Below are 18926 nucleotides of genomic sequence, written 5' to 3'. Positions count from 1 at the left end.
TCAGGTGTGCAATATAATAATTCAATATTTGTACATGTTGCAGAATTATCATCACAATAAGTCTAGTTAACATCCATCCCTATACATAGTTATAAATTATTTTCCTTGTGATGAGGACTTTTAAGATCTATTCTCTTAGCAACGTTCAGATCCACAATACACAATGTGGTATTATTACCTCTAGTCACCATGCTGTATGTTACATTTTCACAATATTTTATTTTACTTTAAAAAAAATATTTATTTTTAGAGAGAGGGGAAGGTAGGGAGAAAAAGAGGGACAGAAACATCAGTTGCCTCTTGCATGCCCCCAACTGGGGATCTGGTCCACAACCCAAGGCTATTACCTGACTGGGAATCAAACCGGTGACCTTTCAGTTCACAGGCCAGTACTCAATCCACTGAGCCACACCAGCCAGAGCCCATGGTGTTTGTTTTATTACTGGAAGTTTGTACCATTTGATCCCCTTAAAAATATTTTTTATTTATTAAAGCCTGAGTTGTGATCTAGAGAGGTGGGAATTAACCTAGAATTTTTAAAAATTATAAATGTATGAGCATGCACTTGCACATACACACATATGATTGAGGTGCAAGTTGAGAAGAAAAGAAAGTATAAGAAATAATGAGGAATGTAATTCTCTAGGTCACTATTGTGATCTTCACAACTCAAATATGTGAGAACATATTAATAAATTTCTTAGTATTTCTAAATTGAGCAAAAACAATTTGTACAATTCATAGGAATATGTATCACATGTATGCAACTCAATAGATTGGGACCTTGCAAGGTGGCCAGTTACTCAAGGCAAATGTCATTAAAAAAAAAAAAGTCGATGGAGAAGAAGGTGTTTATATCTAGTTGCCTTGCTGAGAATGTGGGTCACAGTTTACAGAGATTCCAAAGGTAATGTGATAATATGGCGTGTCCACTCAAGGGCAACCAGTGGAAATGTTCTGAATCAAAAATAACTCAACGTTTGAGAATTCTGAGAGGGCATTCAAAATATCTCCATCCAGAGAAATTAAGAGGGAGGAATTTATTAGTTTGTCTGAAGATTTCAAGCGATTATGTTTAGTATGTTATCAACTATTTGTTGAAAAGTTACATCTCATTACTAATTAGATTTCACCAAAATAAAGACTTCAGAGAAAGCTCATATTCATCCTTTGGACAAAAAATAGTTAAATGGAATTAAACATGATTTTTAAAAGATGTTTTTGCCGTCTCTGTATAGACCAAGGCTATGAAATTCAATTACATTTAATCAATCATGCTATCACATCCTGGGTATCAGAAATGGTCATGGTGAAAGTCAACAATGGTGTATTGTTTATTTTCCATCTCAACAAAAATCATTATAGTAGCAAAGTCCACATATAGCTGAATGATTCCTAAGCTTCCCTTTTATTTTCACCTCTAAAAAGGAACTTGAAAACAACTCCCTTGTTCTATTATGACAGAATTTGACCTGAACATTCATTTGTATAGTCAAGAAATGAAGATGAAATGAAAAACAATTATTTTATTTGTTACTCTTTGGAAGTCATATATGTTGATTCTATAAAGTTAGGAATATACTTTTTTTTTTTTCCAGGAAAACAACCCATAGCTTCAAATGTGTCAGAAGAAACTTTATAAAGAAAACTTTATTAAAAAGGAAACAGGAAAAAGTTAGATTAAGAATGAAAAATATTATTAATCTATATAGGAAGGTGACAAAGAGAACAGCAATAATAGGCTCATAATTTTCTGGCAGTGCTTTCTTTGGAAGATGAGGTAGGGAGGGGTTCAAATATGGAAGCTGAGTTTTCCTTCTGTCAGTCATGCAGAATGTCCTTCTAAAACAGAACCACAGTATGGTTTATAACCTTCAGGCAAAGAGAATAGATAACCTCCCTTAGCCTTTTGGAAGAGCCAAGACCATCCATTCAAAGGAGAGACAAGTTTCCAGGAAAAAGTTACAAGAAGCTACCTCCAGCTAACTGTCACTTTAGGTCATTGGAAATACACATCATGCCCAGGATGTGTGCAGGTGCTTTAGGGAAGCTGGAGACATTGCCCTGAATGCCGCTCAATGGAAAACATTTCAAAGTCAAGGGGCAGTGAGAGAACCAAAGCCAATCAGAGTGAAGAGGATTTTGAATAGAGAGAGGGGGTGGGTATATAAAGACTAAGGGTTTGGGGCCTCTTTCTCTCTCTCCCTCTCCACTGTCTCTGATCTAGCCAACTTCTGGGCAGGTATTTACCACTCCACAAGGACACAAGGGATCAGGTGAGTCCAGGGGGAGGACTAGACCACATTTACTGGCATACATTTTGCAGTTGCTCTGTGAGACTGGATAAATTCTAGTCAGAAGGACCAGCATTCCCAGTGTATTCTTACTTGTTTATTCTGCACCTGCTTAAGGAGTCTGCCATTGACACTTGAGCTCACAAAGGCACGTTCAGGAAATGAGTGGAAATGTGACTGTCATTGCTTCCTCTTGTCCTCTCTGCTTGGGAGAGGCCGGGCTGACTCTCAGGGCTCCAATTGTAAAATGGGGCCGTGCGCTCTGCAGCCTACTTGGCAAGTGCACTGTGATACTAAATGAGTCTGCTTTTGGACGATCTCCTTTGGAAGAGAGGCAAATTATGATTCTAAGGTATCAAACTCTGAATACATTGCTGCAGATTTTTTTCTCGGTATTATTTCTTGTAAATATCAGAAAATAAAAATATTAGTCTAGAGAAGAAATTCCAACTTCTAAAAGACCAGTCTCAGTTGTGGGCATTTCTTAATGCCTGGTGATGCTCCTAGGGTGATGTTTCGGTTAAGCGATGAGGCCAACCACAGCAGCAGAATGAAATATGGTAATGGAATCCAAGGGTTAGCTCTAACTCTTTGTTTCCATGCCATCTGTGCAGAAATTCTCATCCATTTTACATGTTATTGTATTTTTTTAAGGCAGAAGGGTTGCGGGGGGTGAGGGGACCATCTCAAATGCCATTCTTTGCTAGTCCCAATGTTAATCTAGTGATTACTCTGAGAATTTCAGCTTGAGATGGAGGATCATCAATATGAATCTGTGAAAATAAAATACAGTCTAATATATTTGTTGTTCATGTTGTGGACTGAGGCCATAAAATGAAATGCTTTACTTTGGATTGTATTAAAATAAAGATCAAAGGGAACTGATGGATTATTTCAAAATACAATGGTATAGTCGGAACTAATGATCAAAGGTATTTGTATTAACCTCCACCTCACAATAAACTTAATTCCTAATTTATTTACAAGTTGAGTGAATGTAGCTCACTTAAAATTACTTTAGGATAAAAGATTATTGGGACCTTAATAACTATTAGGTGGTTTGGGACTTGTTATCTTATTCCTTAATCTCATGATTAAAGGTAATAACTAAGAAAAAAGGTTCAAAGAATGTTATAATAACAATTCTGGCTTTAGGGTGCCAGCCTAATGTGTGCCTTGCATTCCAGTGTGGGAACTTGACCCCTCCCAGATACTACTTCCTGAAAACTCCGGCTGAGCTGCCCTATTAACTTTATCATGCAGGCAGGGGCAGGCAGAAGTATGGGATAGGGGTGAAACCCTATGGTTAGATGTGTGTCATTATCAAGACTTTAATTTTTATTTGAAGGGGGTGTGGGGGTATTTCACAAGTGTCCAGTAAATTATTAGTAACCCATTATTATTTCTACAAAATCTCCTTATCTGTTTTGCATTCAACCATCAGTGAAGAGCAGGAGAACTCCACTAAAAACATTTCTTAAATGTCAACTACATGGACTTCATTTTGTTTCAAAGCTTCTCAAGACACCATTCCAGTTTAGAAGCAGCCAGGACAAAAACTCTAAATAGTAAAAGTTTTTTATTTAGCAGATCGTTGTGTTCATATGAACAGATACATGTATAGGTGGCTTTAATTATTAATAATGTTAGTTTTTCTTGCATAACACACACATATACATACCGTTGTTTGTTTGTATAAAGGTTTTTATTTTCCAATGTCCTTCTCATAGGTGATCTTCTTCTGAACTTCATAATCACCCTGTAGAAAGGTTAAATGACCTGCCCAGACTCACACTTAGTAAGTGGGAGGGTCAGCGCCTCAGTGAAGTTTCCTGATTCCTAGCCAGGAGTTCTTTCCACTACAACAGCTGTCACTGGTGACTGGGAAGGCAAGGGGAAGAAGCTGATTTAGCTTCTCTAAAGCTGAGAAGTATTGATAGTGCCAGGAAGATCAACAGTGCTGTTATTTTCCAAGTCAGCTGATCGAAGACAGTCCTATGTATGATTGAGGTAAGTTGTAAAACTGGCCATGGATGATAGCTTTGATGTGTTTTGTCTGTAGTATGCTATATTCCATCATCACCTGATGCTCTAATTCTTCTGTTACCTATCTTTTTAATTCCTTTTTTTTGACAACTAAACCATCTAATAGCTTTTCATTACACTAGAAATAAAAACACTGATGCCAGATTCCCCATTACTGAAAATATACAAAACTAAAATCTTAAATCATATTTTACCCCAATTGCTAAAGAAGTGTCAATATAATAAAATTCGATTTCCAATGCTTCCCTTTAGTCAAGAAAGTTTTTAATGGAGGTTGGTATTCATGGTATACAAATTTACACTATTACTTGAAGGTTAAAATGTAGTAAGCCATTTTTTTAGACATTCTCTTTTGAGATCCCCATTTATCTAACTTATGGTTAAGTCTCATTGCAGAGATAAGGTAATTTGAAAGATCTTTGGTGTATTCAACCAGCACTCACTGGATTAGTAAAAGAAATGGAAAACTGCTACCACATTACAAACAACAGTATGATCATAATCAAAAGCAGCCATATTGACATTTAAGTATTCTGTTTGAATTCAAAATATTGTTATCAAGTCAGGAGCAATGGAAAAGCCCTTGGTAATAACTTTGGTGTGATAATAAGCATTCAGATTCTTTAACCTGACACATTAGATGTTTGTAATTAAAAATCTGTTTGTCCCATAAGGTCCTAAAGGCAATTTTCACAACTGAAACATTTCTTTTTCTCAAAAAAAAAAAAAAAAAAAAAAAAAAGGTTAAAACCGTATATTCCATGGAATAGAGGTTAAGCTACTGTAACAACAACAAAACAAAAAAGCCCAAACGTAGTGGCTTATATAGATAGAAATGCATTCTTCATATTACATTTCCACTGGTCCTGGTGGCAGAGTACATAGACTCTTTCAGGTCATTAAAGGACGTAAGATTTCTCCCTTTCTGCTGCATTACCATTCCCTTGTCTTGTGCTCAATGGACCAAAGCTGGGTCTCTATCACATCTGTGCTATGCCCCATAGAAGAAGGAATAAAAGAGAGTCCAGGGCAAGTGTCTTGAATGAGGTGACTCAGAAATGACAGATATCTTGTCTGGGAAGCTCTTTATATGTCCTTTGACTCTAAATAATAGCTTTACTGGGTACAGTAATCTTGTAATCTTGGGTATATGTCCTTCCTTTTCATCACTTTGGATATTTCTTGCCAATCCCTTCTGGACTGGAAAGTTTTTATTGAGAAATCAGTAGATAATTTTACAGGAGCTCCCTTGTAGGTAACTAACTGCTTTTCTCTGGGTTGTACACCTGAAATTAATGTAATGTTGTATTTTTCAACTGTAACTGAAAAATAAAAAATGATTTAACTTAAAAGAGTAAATGACAGATATCAATTCCACTCCTCTCCCATTGACTGGAACTTTAGCACACAAACTAACTTACCTTCAAGGGATGCTGAGAAATGTAGTCTGTAGCTAGGAGGCCATGACTCTATAAAATAAAGTGGAGAAGGAATATTGGAGGGTGGAGGGGTGGGTTCAATTTGGAGAAGACAGGATACTAGAGAACATTTAACAGTATCTGCCACAGCCACAGTATACAAAATAAAATGCATTTATTCAACAAATTGAATTAACGCTGGTAGTACTTGGGTTATTTGAAAATAGTGGTTCTTGAATTTTCTCAGTCAATGTACCACTTTTTTGAGGTAAAAATTGTTCAGGTCACCTATACTCTGCTCAAAGATTGAGCTGTGTACCTGGCTTTATTTTTAATGGGGAGATTTGAAAGTAGCTCCTAGTTTTTGTTTAACATGAGTAGATTAGACCAAGCATGTGATTCTTTTATATATTACTGAAAAATGAACTTTCCTCTCCTAACCTGCCTTTCCTTCTATTTTATGAAGTCAGTACTCCCATTGGGCTTCTAACTCAAACACAGTGCAGACTTACTTGGTTTATCTCCCTTGTCTCTATTTTCTCATCTACTGACTCTGCATATTCTTTCATCTGTATGGCAGAGAAATCTCTCTGATTCAACCTCCAGCCTAGCTGGGCCTTTATCATTTTGGGCCTGGAAACTGTTGCCTAACTGATCTTTCTATAATCAAGTTATCCTTACTTATTCAAATCACCACATTGTCAACAGGTGGTCACCCCCAAATAAATAAAAGCATCTAATCATAATTCTTCCATCCTTAAAACATTCCACTTGTTCTTTGATCTTTATAGAATAATATCTCAGTTCACTACTTTGGCATACAAAGCTCTTTTCAGTTCAGCTGTGGCTTCATCTCTCATCACTCAGCTCCCACCCAACCTAAATTCTATCCATACTTCATGCTCTGCTAATCTCCAAACCCAACTGCTTTTCATGTCTCTGTACTTTTGTACATCATGTTCTTGTGACCGAGAGTAGCCCTTTCCATTTCTTTCTGCCTGAAAAAGTTCTACACTTTAAAGATCCAATTATAATTATAGAATTACTTTCCCGAAAGAAGTTGGTCACCCTTCTTTGCTCTTATAGTATTCTCGGTTATCTTAACTACTATCATAATCATGTGTTTACATGCCTATCTCACCCCAGAGTATGTGTGCCTTGACAAGCCAAGACTACCTGAGCCTTGCACAATGGCAGGCACAAAATAAGCACTCAGCAAATGTTTGATTGGGAACAATGATCTAAAGACTAAGTTGCTAGACATAACACAAAGGCAGTTGTAGTGCAGTAGACACGTAACAACAAAATAGTCAACTGTTCATTCAGCACTTACTCTAAAAATGTTCTGTTGCTTGATACTATTAGGGGATCAAGAAAGAGTAAAACAATCCTTGCCCTTAACTCTTTGCCCTTAAGCTTAAAATTTAATTTAGCATCTAAGACTGGTATTTTTGAAATTAGAATATTCATGTGTATTTTTTATTGTTCTGTTTTGGACTTATTACACGATAAAGTCTATTTTCATCATTATCTCCCCAGTTTCTCTCATTGTTCACATAGTAGGCATTCAAAAATCTTTGTTGTAAAAGAATGCATAAAAAGTTTTCAAAAGTACACAGAGTAACTGTATTTAAATTTGGTGGCCTAACCTCTATAGATACTTTTGGAGATGAGGTAAAGACACGGGTACCAAAAAAAGATTTGGGTCCATCTGAAACATCTTAAATAAGGATCTAAATTTTAGTGGTAAACATACAATGTGATATATAGATGATGTACTAATAGAATTGTACACTCAAAACCTATATAAATTTATTAACCAATGTCACCCAATAATTTTAAATTAAAAATTAAAATAAAAGATAGAATTATAAGAATATCAAGAAAATGTGCAAGTCATGTCAAGGATATAAGAAATATATGAGAAAATGCATTGTATTAATCAGCTAGTACCATGTAAATGCTACCTAATAAAACAACCCAAAACTCTGTGTCTCACAACGACAAACACTTATTTTTACACTTGTAGGTATGCTGGGTTAGGCTGGCTCAGCCAAGTAACTCTATGTCAGGCTACAAAGCACTTACGTGTGAATTGGCTTTTGTCTGTGGTTGGGTTCAGGTCTGCTCCACGCCTCCAAACTTGTGTTGTCTTGGGGAGGGGTAAGTGTAACTTAGGTATGAGAGGGACATGAGTAATTATGATGAGGCTTCATTTATTGAAGTATTAATTGTTCACAATTATCCACATTAGAATTATATATGTATACCATATGATTTTATAATACCTCCTACTAGAGTGAATGGGATATATCTCCCAGCCTCAATGATGTTGCCATTGGCCAGGTTTAGGTTAAGGCCTCAAGAGACATTGTGATTTTCTGGTCACCATCTTGTACTTCTTCCCTTAATACTTTCCAGTTCCATCCATGTTGTCATAAAAGGCCTGTACTCAGGAAACTGCAAACTCTGAAAGAGGAAATTAAGGAAGATACAAATAAATGCTCATGGATGGGAAGAATTAACATCATTAAAATGTCCATACTATCCAAAGCAATTTATAGATTCAACTAAATCCCTATTAAAATACCAATGACATATTTCACAAACCTAGAACAAATACTTCAAAAATTTATATGGAACCAAAAATGACCCCAGATAGCCTCAGCAATCTTGAGAAAAAAGAACAAAGTAGGAGGAATCACAATACCTGATATTAAACTATATTACAGGGCCACAGTAATCAAAACAGTCTGATACTGGCATAAGAACAGACATATTGATCAATGGAACAGAATAGAGAGCCCAGAAATAAACCCATGTCTCTATGGCCAATCAATATTTGACAAAGGCAGCAGGAGCCTAAAATGGAGTGAAAATAGTCTCTTCAACGAATGATGTTGGAAGACTGGCCAGGAACATCCAAAAAAAAAAAAAAAAAAAATGAAACTAGACCAACTTACACCATACACCAGAATAAACTCAAGGTGGATAAAAGACTTAAATGTAAGCTGTGACACCATAAAAGTCATAGAGGAAAATGTAGGCAGTAAAATCTCAGGTATCCCACATAGCAATATTTTCATCGATATACCTCCTAGGGCAAGGGAAATAAAGCAAAAAATAAAGGGAGTACATCAAACAAAAAAGTTTCTGCTCAGTGAAAGAAAACATCAGCAAGATGAAAAGGGAATCAACTGTATGGGGAAGCATATTTGTCAATGATCCCTCGAACAAGGGTTTGATCTCCAAAATATATAAAGAACGTATACAACTCAACACCAAGAAAACAGACATTCCAATTTAAAAATGGGCAAAGGACCTGAACAGACATTTCTCCAAGGAGGACATACAGAGGGTCCGTAGACATATGAAGGAATGCTCAACATGACTAGCCATCAGAGAGATACCAATTAAAACCACAATGAGATACCACCTCACACCTGTCAGAATGGCCATCATTAAGAAATCAACAAGCAACAAGTGCTGGCGAGGATGTGGAGAAAAGGGAACCCTACTGCACTGTTGGTGGGAATGCAGACTGGTGCAGCCACTATGGAAATCAGTATGGAATTTCCTCAAAAAACTAAAAATGGAACTGCCTTTTGATCCAGCAATTCCACTGCTGGGATTATACCCAAAGAATCCTGAAACCCCAATTCAAAAGAACTTATGCATGCCTATGTTCATAGCGGCACTACTTGCAGTAGCCAAATGCTGGAAACAGCCTAAGTACCCATCAGTGGATGAGTGGATCAAAAAACTGTGGTACATTCCTACCCATGGCTAAGTATTTTTGAATGGTGGCATGGATGGGATGTGGTGACTGACTGGATAAAGAGGTAATAAGGGAGAAGGGGTAAGTCAAAGCTGGATGCTGGCACCGTGGGCTAAAATAGGGCAGTGAAGATGGACTAGTTCAGTAACCATAGAATATTAAAGCTGAATGAGATTTTGAAATTAACTTGGAGATTATAATTTCCAACGCAGAAGTGGTCTGCAGGAGAGTTTTATGTGGCCTTTGATATTTAAAAATTTGTATTTGAATGTGTTAGTTAAGTCATGTACTCTTAAGTTCTTTACCTTTGGGACCTCTTCTTTTTCATACTCCATACATCTGAATGCATTTAAGTTGATGTTCCCTAATAATGCCATCACTCCTTAAAGTCCCCAGCTACATCAATTTTAAGATGAATATGAGATCTGTGAATTATAATGATGATAGCCAGTATGAATTGAACATTCATTATGGATTCAGAGCTATCTTATCTCATGAATCCCCATTTCATAGATAAGGCAAAATTAAGTTAAGGAACTTGCCAAAGGTCAACAGCTGCAAGTGGAAGAGCCACCATTTGACAACTGTGGTTTATTGAACAGTTTCCATTGGGTCAGCTCAAACAAGGAACAGGGATTATTTTTGTGTAAACACTTTCCCCAGCTGTTCTATCTCGACTCCTCCTTCCATTCCTGGTAGTAAATTCCTTCACCATGTCTTAGCCAGATTTGTAACTTCCCAGTCACTTTCAGATATTAACCGAATCTCTGTTTTATAACGTCAATATCAATTCTACCTCAAATCTTTTCCTTCTTGATGAACAGCTTTGCCTAGGGGTCAAGAGAACTGAAGGAAATGAGTGGGGGTTGTCTCTCATTCCTCTCCCACTCTTGTCCTGGGCAACAGGGAGCATTGGTGGGTACGTTTGCAGGGGGATTGAAGCCATGATCTTGTTATTTTATTCTCTTTTCGAAATCTGTGACTTCTGTTATTGAGGAATCATTGGGGAAAAACAATAAAGAAATGACAGATGGCTCTTGATCCAGTGGCCCAGCTGGTAGTTCTCTTTATGTAGATTGTCTTTGTTTCTCCAGCCAACACAAACTGGCCTGCTCTGCTGTCTGTATAACAGGTGTCCAAATGATGATTCTATAGAATGTCACATGTATAATAAGTTTCTTTTTTACCTGGCTGGTTTGGCTCAGTGGATTGAGCGTCGGCCTGTGAGCTAAGTGTCGCTGGTTCAATCTTCCAGTCAGGGCACATCAGAGAAGGAAAACTCTGACTCCAAAAAACCTCCGCTGCCTTGCGGCATACCTCTTCAGGGGAAAGGCTAAGGGAGTAAACCCCGACAGAAAATCCGGAGCCGGAGTCCCTAAGGCGGTTTGACGTTGTAGTCAACACCAGCAACTCCTGCGGCGCACCTGAAGCCAAGCTGTATTGACTCCGTCTTTCCCTTGGATCCTTCAGCTGCGAAGAGAGGGGGGGTCTGCTGCATGGGCAACAGCAGACCCTCCATATCACCCTGCCCAGGCTCTGTAGCTTCAGCTTCACTGGAGAGGACACTCCAGCGTCATCGCAAGATGTCGATTCAACACGGGAGGAGACAGATAGCGTGTCACTCCCGAGTCGGACTGCACAGCCATTCTCGGCGGTGCAGATAGACTCTTAAGAAGCTACACCATCGTCTCTCGAGACGGACGGCTGCCGACGAATAAGTTTTTTACAAATAGCCTGGGAGTAGGACTCTGTACCATCTTATACCTGAGTTAGGAGTTTCTACCTTGCTCTACCTTACCCACCCTGTTCCCACCCTCAACATTACACATTACAGCTTCTTGATCCTGGGCACCCTTGGCTGGGATACCAGCAAGAAAAGCTCTAGCCCATGTTAATACTTCCAAGAATAGCTCCAGCCCTGCTAGACACCCCAGGGGAAACTCAGCATCCTTGCCACACCATAAAGTAAGGTTCCAAGAGGTCCTCTGCCATCTGTGTCCTCTAATCTAACCGCTCTCACCAACTTTTTTATTTAAGAAAGCATAATATAGACCAATAAGTCAGCTACCTAGGCAGCCAGCCAAATAGGGAATAAGAACACTAGCCTCCTCTTTCTACATCAAGAATAGGTCTTTTCTCACTTGGCTGTGGTTTGGTTCAGAGGTGGTAGGGTGGTTACAGCTTCCCTCAGGCCAACAATTCAGAGCCAGCACTCTAGACTCACTATGCAATCTGCCAGCAGAGAGGGAGGTAAGGTCTACCATGTTGACTTTTAGGTGCATGGAGCTGACCGTTGAAGCTGTAAGGATGGGTGAACTCTCCAAGAGGAAGAATGTAGGGGAAGTTGAGTTCTAGAGACTTACACATTTGAAGGATGGAAGGATGGATAGAGGTAGAGAAAGGGTCTGAGAAAGAGAATTGTACATCAGAAAGGGCCCTGTCCAATACCTCATTATCTCTATCAGAGAGAAAAATGGGGAAAAAAGGCTGGAAATTTGAAGGTCACACAGCTGATTGATAGCAGGCCCTTAACCAGATTCCCCTGTTGGTTGGTGTTACTGGTGAATTTTCAGAGAAGTAGGAGGAGCTCAGGATTGCCTCCAGTTGGGAAGTCAGATAACTGAGCTTATAAGGCGAACTGAATTAGTTTTACCAAGAATACCAGGCCCCCACTCTGCCCTGAGGATGTGTCTACGAAGATAAATGTAGCCTGGTTTTGGAACAGCTGTTCCCTAGAGGCATATGCCGTGTTCATGTTGGCTGGCCTTGGGTCACCAGCTGTCTGGTTAGCAGGTAGGTGAACCTGTGATGAAAATCACTTGGAGCCTGGCTCCTTGGCGATTCACTGGCTTAAAGAATTACAGCAATGGCTGATGGAAAGAAAGGCATCTCATGCAGTAAAAGTTATTTCAGAGGAAAATTTTGAGTATGTGGCTCTTTAAAACCATAGATTAGAACTGTTTGTTATACTTTTTGTTACATCTTTAAGGTAGAAAACCTACAGGTGAAACTACTATGAAACATTTTTTTAGTACTTAAAAAAAAACTTCTGATTTATTTTCTCTCCAATAGCAGAAGTGGACAGTGATTCTTTGATAACACATTGTTAGAGAAACTGGGAAAACAGGTATTGTGATTCCTAGGTATATCATACAAACCTACATGAACGCCTGAGAAGGGTTTTATCAATATTTATCACATTTTCAAATGTACATATCCCCTTTGACCCAGGAAGCACATTTCTGGAAACTTACCTTCCTAAAATATGGCTTAGCTAGTAACTGATGTTATTTTTAAATAACATCAATCTTTTTAACAGCAAAAGATTGGAAATGGCCTAAATGTCACTCCTTTGGGAAAGGGTTAAATAAATTATGGTATAGCCATAGAATGGAATATTATACACCTATAAAACTAAGAACTAATAGTTCTTTCTTTAATATGAAAAATCTACAAGATATCTTGTTGTTAAAAAAGCAAGATGTACAAAGGTTTGTAGAGTATGCCCCCTTTTGCATAAGAGAAAGTAAAAATATAATTGTGTTTGCATATGCAAGAAGGAAACAGATGTGTTTACCTGAGGGTAGAGAGGCAGGTGTGGGAGAAAGATCTTTCACTAAATATTTTTAATATGTTTTTGAGCTGTGCAAACATATTTCCTAGTAAAATATTAAAAAACGAAGTGGTCAATTTTAGGTACCTTTGCTTTTTTCATTAGAGCTAGAGCTTGTATTCAATTACTACATAATTACACACTTGTTTGTGGATTATTGATTAAAGTTGTTGGTGTTTGGAGAAAGTTGTCAGATGTAACCATGAGGTATTTTGAATGCAGATCTATCGATTACTAATTGTATGATCTCAGATCAGTTTCCGCCTTTGGAATTCCCTTTTCTCGTTAGTAAAATGACTTAAGTCAAATAGTTTCTGTTTCTCTAGTTCTGAGCCGCTCTCTCCGTTCCTTTAGCAGATGATTAGGGAATACAACGTTATCCTGGCATTATTTCCCTGCTGCATTCTGTCATCGGTATTCTTTTGCTGCAAGCAACTGGAATTGACCCTGGTTAGCTTACACACAGAGTAGCTCACAGTTGAGGAAGAGCTGGAAAAACCGGAGACTCAATATGTAGACATTCCTTCCAGCGTACATCTATTGGATTACTCCTTTCAACTTGCTTAGGTGACTGTGTTTCTAACCAAGGTTCAAATTCCCAGGAGAAATATCTATTTGAAGTAAAGAGAGCGGGGCCCTACCTTTGCCGCCATTTCAAGACCTCTTGCCAGGAGGGGTAAGTGATTCTCTAATGAAGGGATGCTGGGAAAGCAAAAACAATGTCTGTTCAGAAAAGCATTCTTGATAGTGCTGCTTTTCAACCACATAGTCGATTGGAGCTGATAGGCTCCGTCTCATGCCTCCCCCCAGAACTCAAGATCAATATAATAGTTTGTGTGGAAACAGTTAAAACTAGGAGAGATGGTGTTACGGCAGTCAGAAGAAATTGTAGCTTAAGTCACTATATCATTGTTGTAACCTAAGGTTGAGGGAAAACTACTCCAGGGATTGGAGGAAATTCTTAAAACTGGCAAAAACGTAAAATTCACAGGCACTCAATATCATGACCATGGCATTTATCTCATAAAATTTAGAGATTTCTGAAGCTCACCACTAGTCACTTTTGCAAGGGACTACTATGCAACGCAGAGACTTTTATGTTGAAGTTGTCCATCTTTACAGCAGTTGACATTTTCCACTGGGACTTGCCCCGTTTGCTGCTTTGTGCTCTTCCTTGCAGAAGTTACTGTTCCAGTTCTTACCAGAGGCTCTTACAGAATTGCTTTCTGAATTGGAAGCAATCTCTCTGGTCAGCCAATATGATTCCTGCCTCATACAGGTGAGAAAACTGAATCTCAGGTGATATAAGTTACTTTGGTCATACAACTAGTTATTCATAGAAATGGTACCAGACAATGGACATCTGGAAAGTAAGATAGTCTTTTTCACTACCCCATGCCAGACACACAGTCCAGTTCTCATTTTAGGTGGATCAGGCCAGGGCACAGAGACGTGGGCATCACTGGGTCATTCTCTGATGACTGTGTGTATCTCATAGTCTGTGCTATTTTAAGCATTTTTTTTTCATTGTGTCCTTAAAGACTGTTCTTTTCAACACTTCACCAAGTTCTCAGACGTGTGATCCTCCAGTCTCTCCCTGGTTACTCTTCTGTACCCTCTTAGCACATTTTGGAAGCTCTATCACCCTCTTGACTGTCTTTCTGTACAGCACTGGGGAGTATCCCTGCATTTCAGCCTTCCCAACTCTTGCAATGAAGGGTTACTGCAATAGACCACAATCCTAATAAGAATGGTGGTTCTTTCTTCCAGAACAAACATTTATGAAATAGACTATATTTCTTGTTAATTTTCTTTCAAATTTCTATAGCAGAGAAAAGCATGCTTCAGTGTGTTTGGTTTTACCTTTATTTTTGGCACTGCCTTCAAGAGCAGAATTGTATACTGTGAAATATAGCCAGGTCTTAGTAGTCAGTGTAAATATAGTGATGTCAATTATTCTTCTTTGCTCCCTCCCTTCCTCCCTCCCTGCCTCCGTCCCTCCCTTCCTCCTTTTCTTTCTGCTTTTCTCTTTCTTTTTTCTTTTGTATTTTATTTACCTTGAAAGAAAGGATTCTCATCTTCTCTGGTAAGCCAAATTACTTCTCTTGTTTGTCTAAATTATGCCCCAGGTATATGCAGCATATCTTCTTGTGTGTTTTTACATCCTGTCTGGCATGTTAGACATTGTTACAGCCACTTGGGTTTTCTGGTTCATTTTATGCAGGTATTCCTGTCACATTTTACTGTTTTTCTGAAGAGTCCTCTTGAGATCCTCAGACCTTCACCTGCCTCTTCTGTTGGTGGTCTTTTGGTTTGCCTTAATTTTGTTTGATCTTTGCCATTACCAATTATTCCAGAATCATCTCTCCCTTTCTTCTCCCTCCTTCTTCCTTCATTCCTTATCTTATTGCTCTCTCTCCTTCCTTCTTTCTTTCCTTCCTCTGAATCCTTTCCACTCATTCCCTAACTAACTTATTCAGTAGGTATGCTGCAGTCTACTGATTCCCAGACTCTGTGAAGTCTTTGATGAGTACTTTTTCTTCTCATAAAATGGGGAAAGATGTGAACCTACCTTGTAGTGTTATAAGAACTAAGATTCTACATATGAAGTGTTTAGAACAGTGTCTAGTAGCCAGTAAGTACTTTAAAAAAAGAGCTATTATTATTGTTTTAGTCAAGTGTTTCACATGGTGGAAAGAGATTAACATTTTCAAGACTGCGGACCTTTGGCAGAGCCGCCCTTATCCCTCTTCACAATCCAGTCTCCAGTGGAAAAGCAAGACTCTCCTTCCAGACGACTGAGTTAAGGGGCCTGTGGCCAGCGTAGACAGCTTCATTATTTTCCTCTCTTCTTGTTTCTCTCAGGTAAATCCATTTTTCTAATGTTTTTAAAGACCTGTCATTAATATATTTTTTTTCCCTTCATCTCTTTATAATCACACTGCTGTCCTTGACTTAAGAGTAAACTTTTATGTAACAACAGAGTCATAGGTCAAGAGCTCTGGTTCGGGCCCAGGTTTCTAAAAAACCACTGTACGTTTCTTTGAACCAGCTTGAGTTTTTCCATATTGCTTGAAGTCAATTAGAATTTTACTTTGTTCTTCTTCTCTCTTTCCAGCTGCTTATGTGGATGGGGATTTCTCAGTGTTTTAAAGCGTTTGAGTTTACTCTGCTTTGATAATGTTTTCTTGTATTTTTAATACATATTACAAAGAATCTCATATCTTGTTCCTTTTTTCAAGCATGTTTTAACTGCTTCCTTTTATGTCTGACACTTTTATTTCACTTTTGTATAACTGTGTAATTTCTAAGCTTTGGAAGACAACTGTCCCGTGAACAGAAAAGATAGCTCTTTACATTTCTTATGGCTCCAAATCTCTGTCCTTGTAGATCCTATTAATTTTCCTGATTCACATATGTTCCTGTGTGTATTCCACAGAGCATGTCATCCTAGTACTATTGAAAGAGGTGCTTTTGGGAAAAGTTGTGCTTCTCCTGTTTTCATATTCCTCTAAATTTTTAGCAGTTTCCTAGAGAGAGCTCTCATCTTTTTTCAATATTTCATATTTTTTTACCTGAAAGAAAGGAGGAAATAAGCAATTCAAAACTTTTTATTTTTGACCAACTACAGTTAAATTTATACTTGTGAGGCATTCTAGTTTAGATCACAGGTCCTTTGGGCTTCCTGGGCTGGCGGGGTTATCCCCTCCAGGGACCTGGACACTGTCTTTCCTCTTCATATGCAGGCTGTTGTTGTACTAAGTATCAGCCATTCATTTTTTTCTCAGAACTAGCTATCTAGACATTGCTATTTATAGCCATTTGTTTTGTATTACATGTTTCTCTTTGCACTTTCTCTGTTTTAATTACTCTATGAAGACTACTTTTGAATATCTCCTTCCTGTCCTTTGATTCTACTTTCTGTTTTTCCTATTTATCTCAGGCTGAGTTTCCCTTATCCCTACGGTAGTTCCGTCTTCCATTCAGCAGGTAGTGTACGCTAAGCACCGCGCAAGGCCTTGGGGATACAAGGATGCACACAGCACACAGTCTCTCTGCTGTCATGAAGTTTTCATACTAGTGTAGAAGGCAGATAAGTCAGGCAAACAAATAATAATGTAATTCCAGATAGTGACCATTGTTATGAAGAAAGTAATCCAGCATAATGAAGTACAGGGTTGGGTTTAGGTCAGCATGCAAGCTAATTTTTTAAATAAGATGAGTAAGATCTCTTTTAGAAGGTAACTTCGAGCAGAGAACACCCTAAAATGAGAACTGGGAGAAGAGCAAGAGTGAGGTGAAGGTGAGCTGTACGAGGAACAGAAAGAAGGCATGTGGCTAGAGCAGAGCTAGAGAGGGGAACGTGGATAGAAGAGGGCATTGGAGAGATGGAGAAGGGTCAGATCTCATTGGATGCTGTAGTCTGTCCTGCTGGAAGCCCCTGTAATATTGCTTTGAGAAGGCTGTAATCCTTGGTACTAATTTGGGATTTTATTCTGGGGGTTATAGGAGGCCATCAGATGGTTCTCAGCAAGGGAATGAGAAGATGTGAGTTTAAAAGGTCACTGTGGCTACTGTGCTGGGAAGAGACTGTGACGGGAAGGAGTGGAAGCCAGGAGGCTTCCCAGTAGGGAAGGCTACTCTCTTTAGTAAGGATGGCATTTGATTTGTCAAATCCAAGTGACCCAGACCGGCTTACACAAGGACATGTTTTATTTCTCATTTAAGAAGTCCAGTAGCAGGGTGGACTCCAGGGTTTGTTGTTTCATCAAACCCTTAATGATGTTGCCAGGGAGTGACCTCTGCCATCCCTGGATTTTGCTTCATCTTCTTGCTAGTTGCAAGATAGCTGCCATTGCTCTAAGTATCGCGTCCTAAAATGACCCAGTCTGGAGGTAGGAGAGAAATTATTACATAACGTGGAAGCATCTCAACAAATGTCTTCTCTTCTAAATTTGCCGCATACCTTTTTGACCAGAACTGGATACTTTTGAACGCATCACTGACAGAAGATATGGAATTATCAGTATTTACTTGGGCCAATGAGTGGAGTCAGCTCCACTACTTTAGTCCAGTGAGAAATAAATTCCCAATGCCTATCATAATGTGGGGTGCACAGTAGGACCTCAAACACAACAAAGCCAAAACCAAAGTTAAACAAGACAACCCTCCTTTTCTGGACACTTCAGAAAAACTGGTATCCCCTGGAGGCATTCTTGTTTCCAAATAAGGTCTTCCTCTCCTATAATACAACAAGAAGATATTCAATAACTCTCCAAGTTTGCTTATAATGAGAGTATTTGAATGTTTCTTATATGACAAGTAAGATTCTGGGAAGCTTACACTGAGAACTGCATTAGACTAAAACCATTTTGTCAAGTATGTATTTCTAAATCCTTTTTGCAGAACAAAAAACTGGGCCTAATTGATTTGATGAAGGCCACACTGCAATTTTTGCCAGTCTCGTAAGTCCATGTACATTCTTCTCTAATTTTAAGACTAAAAGAAAAGTATTTTTATGGCCGTAGTTAGATCTGCATACTTGAGTCTTAAAAAAAAGAATTCTGAAGAGATAGCTTGTCTGGATTTTGATAACTGGATCTCATTTTTGGCCTCCAAGGGCTCACAGGCAATACAGGAAAAGCAATAATCTTCAGATTGAATAAATAAAAATCAGGAGTGATCTATCAGCTAGAAGCAGACTCCACAAGCATATGTCTTCGATTTGACAACTCACCGGCAATAAACACAGTGACTAATTATTTTAAAAATATTTT

The 18926-nt window shown here is 38.5% G+C and overlaps 1 protein-coding gene across 5 annotated transcripts in view; it reads left to right on the top strand.

The window, feature by feature from the left end:
- The first annotated feature begins 2211 nt into the window (after positions 1–2211).
- DIO2 (iodothyronine deiodinase 2) overlaps positions 2212–18926 on the top strand; it is a 236726-nt gene continuing 220011 nt past the window's right edge. For 3 of the 5 annotated variants that reach the window (XM_090271256.1, XM_090271257.1, XM_090271258.1), the window contains exons 1-2: positions 2212–2276; positions 4025–4304. The gene's annotated coding sequence lies outside the window, so the exon portion shown is untranslated. The remainder of the gene's footprint in view (positions 2277–4024; positions 4305–18926) is intronic. The other 2 variants (XM_090271259.1, XM_090271255.1) reach the window with 1 other exon arrangement.

This window comes from Furipterus horrens, unplaced genomic scaffold, assembly GCF_987537825.1.
Source record: "Furipterus horrens unplaced genomic scaffold, mFurHor1.1.pri manual_scaffold_3, whole genome shotgun sequence".
NCBI lineage: Eukaryota > Metazoa > Chordata > Mammalia > Chiroptera > Furipteridae > Furipterus > Furipterus horrens.
This window is presented reverse-complemented; position numbering and strand designations above follow the sequence as displayed.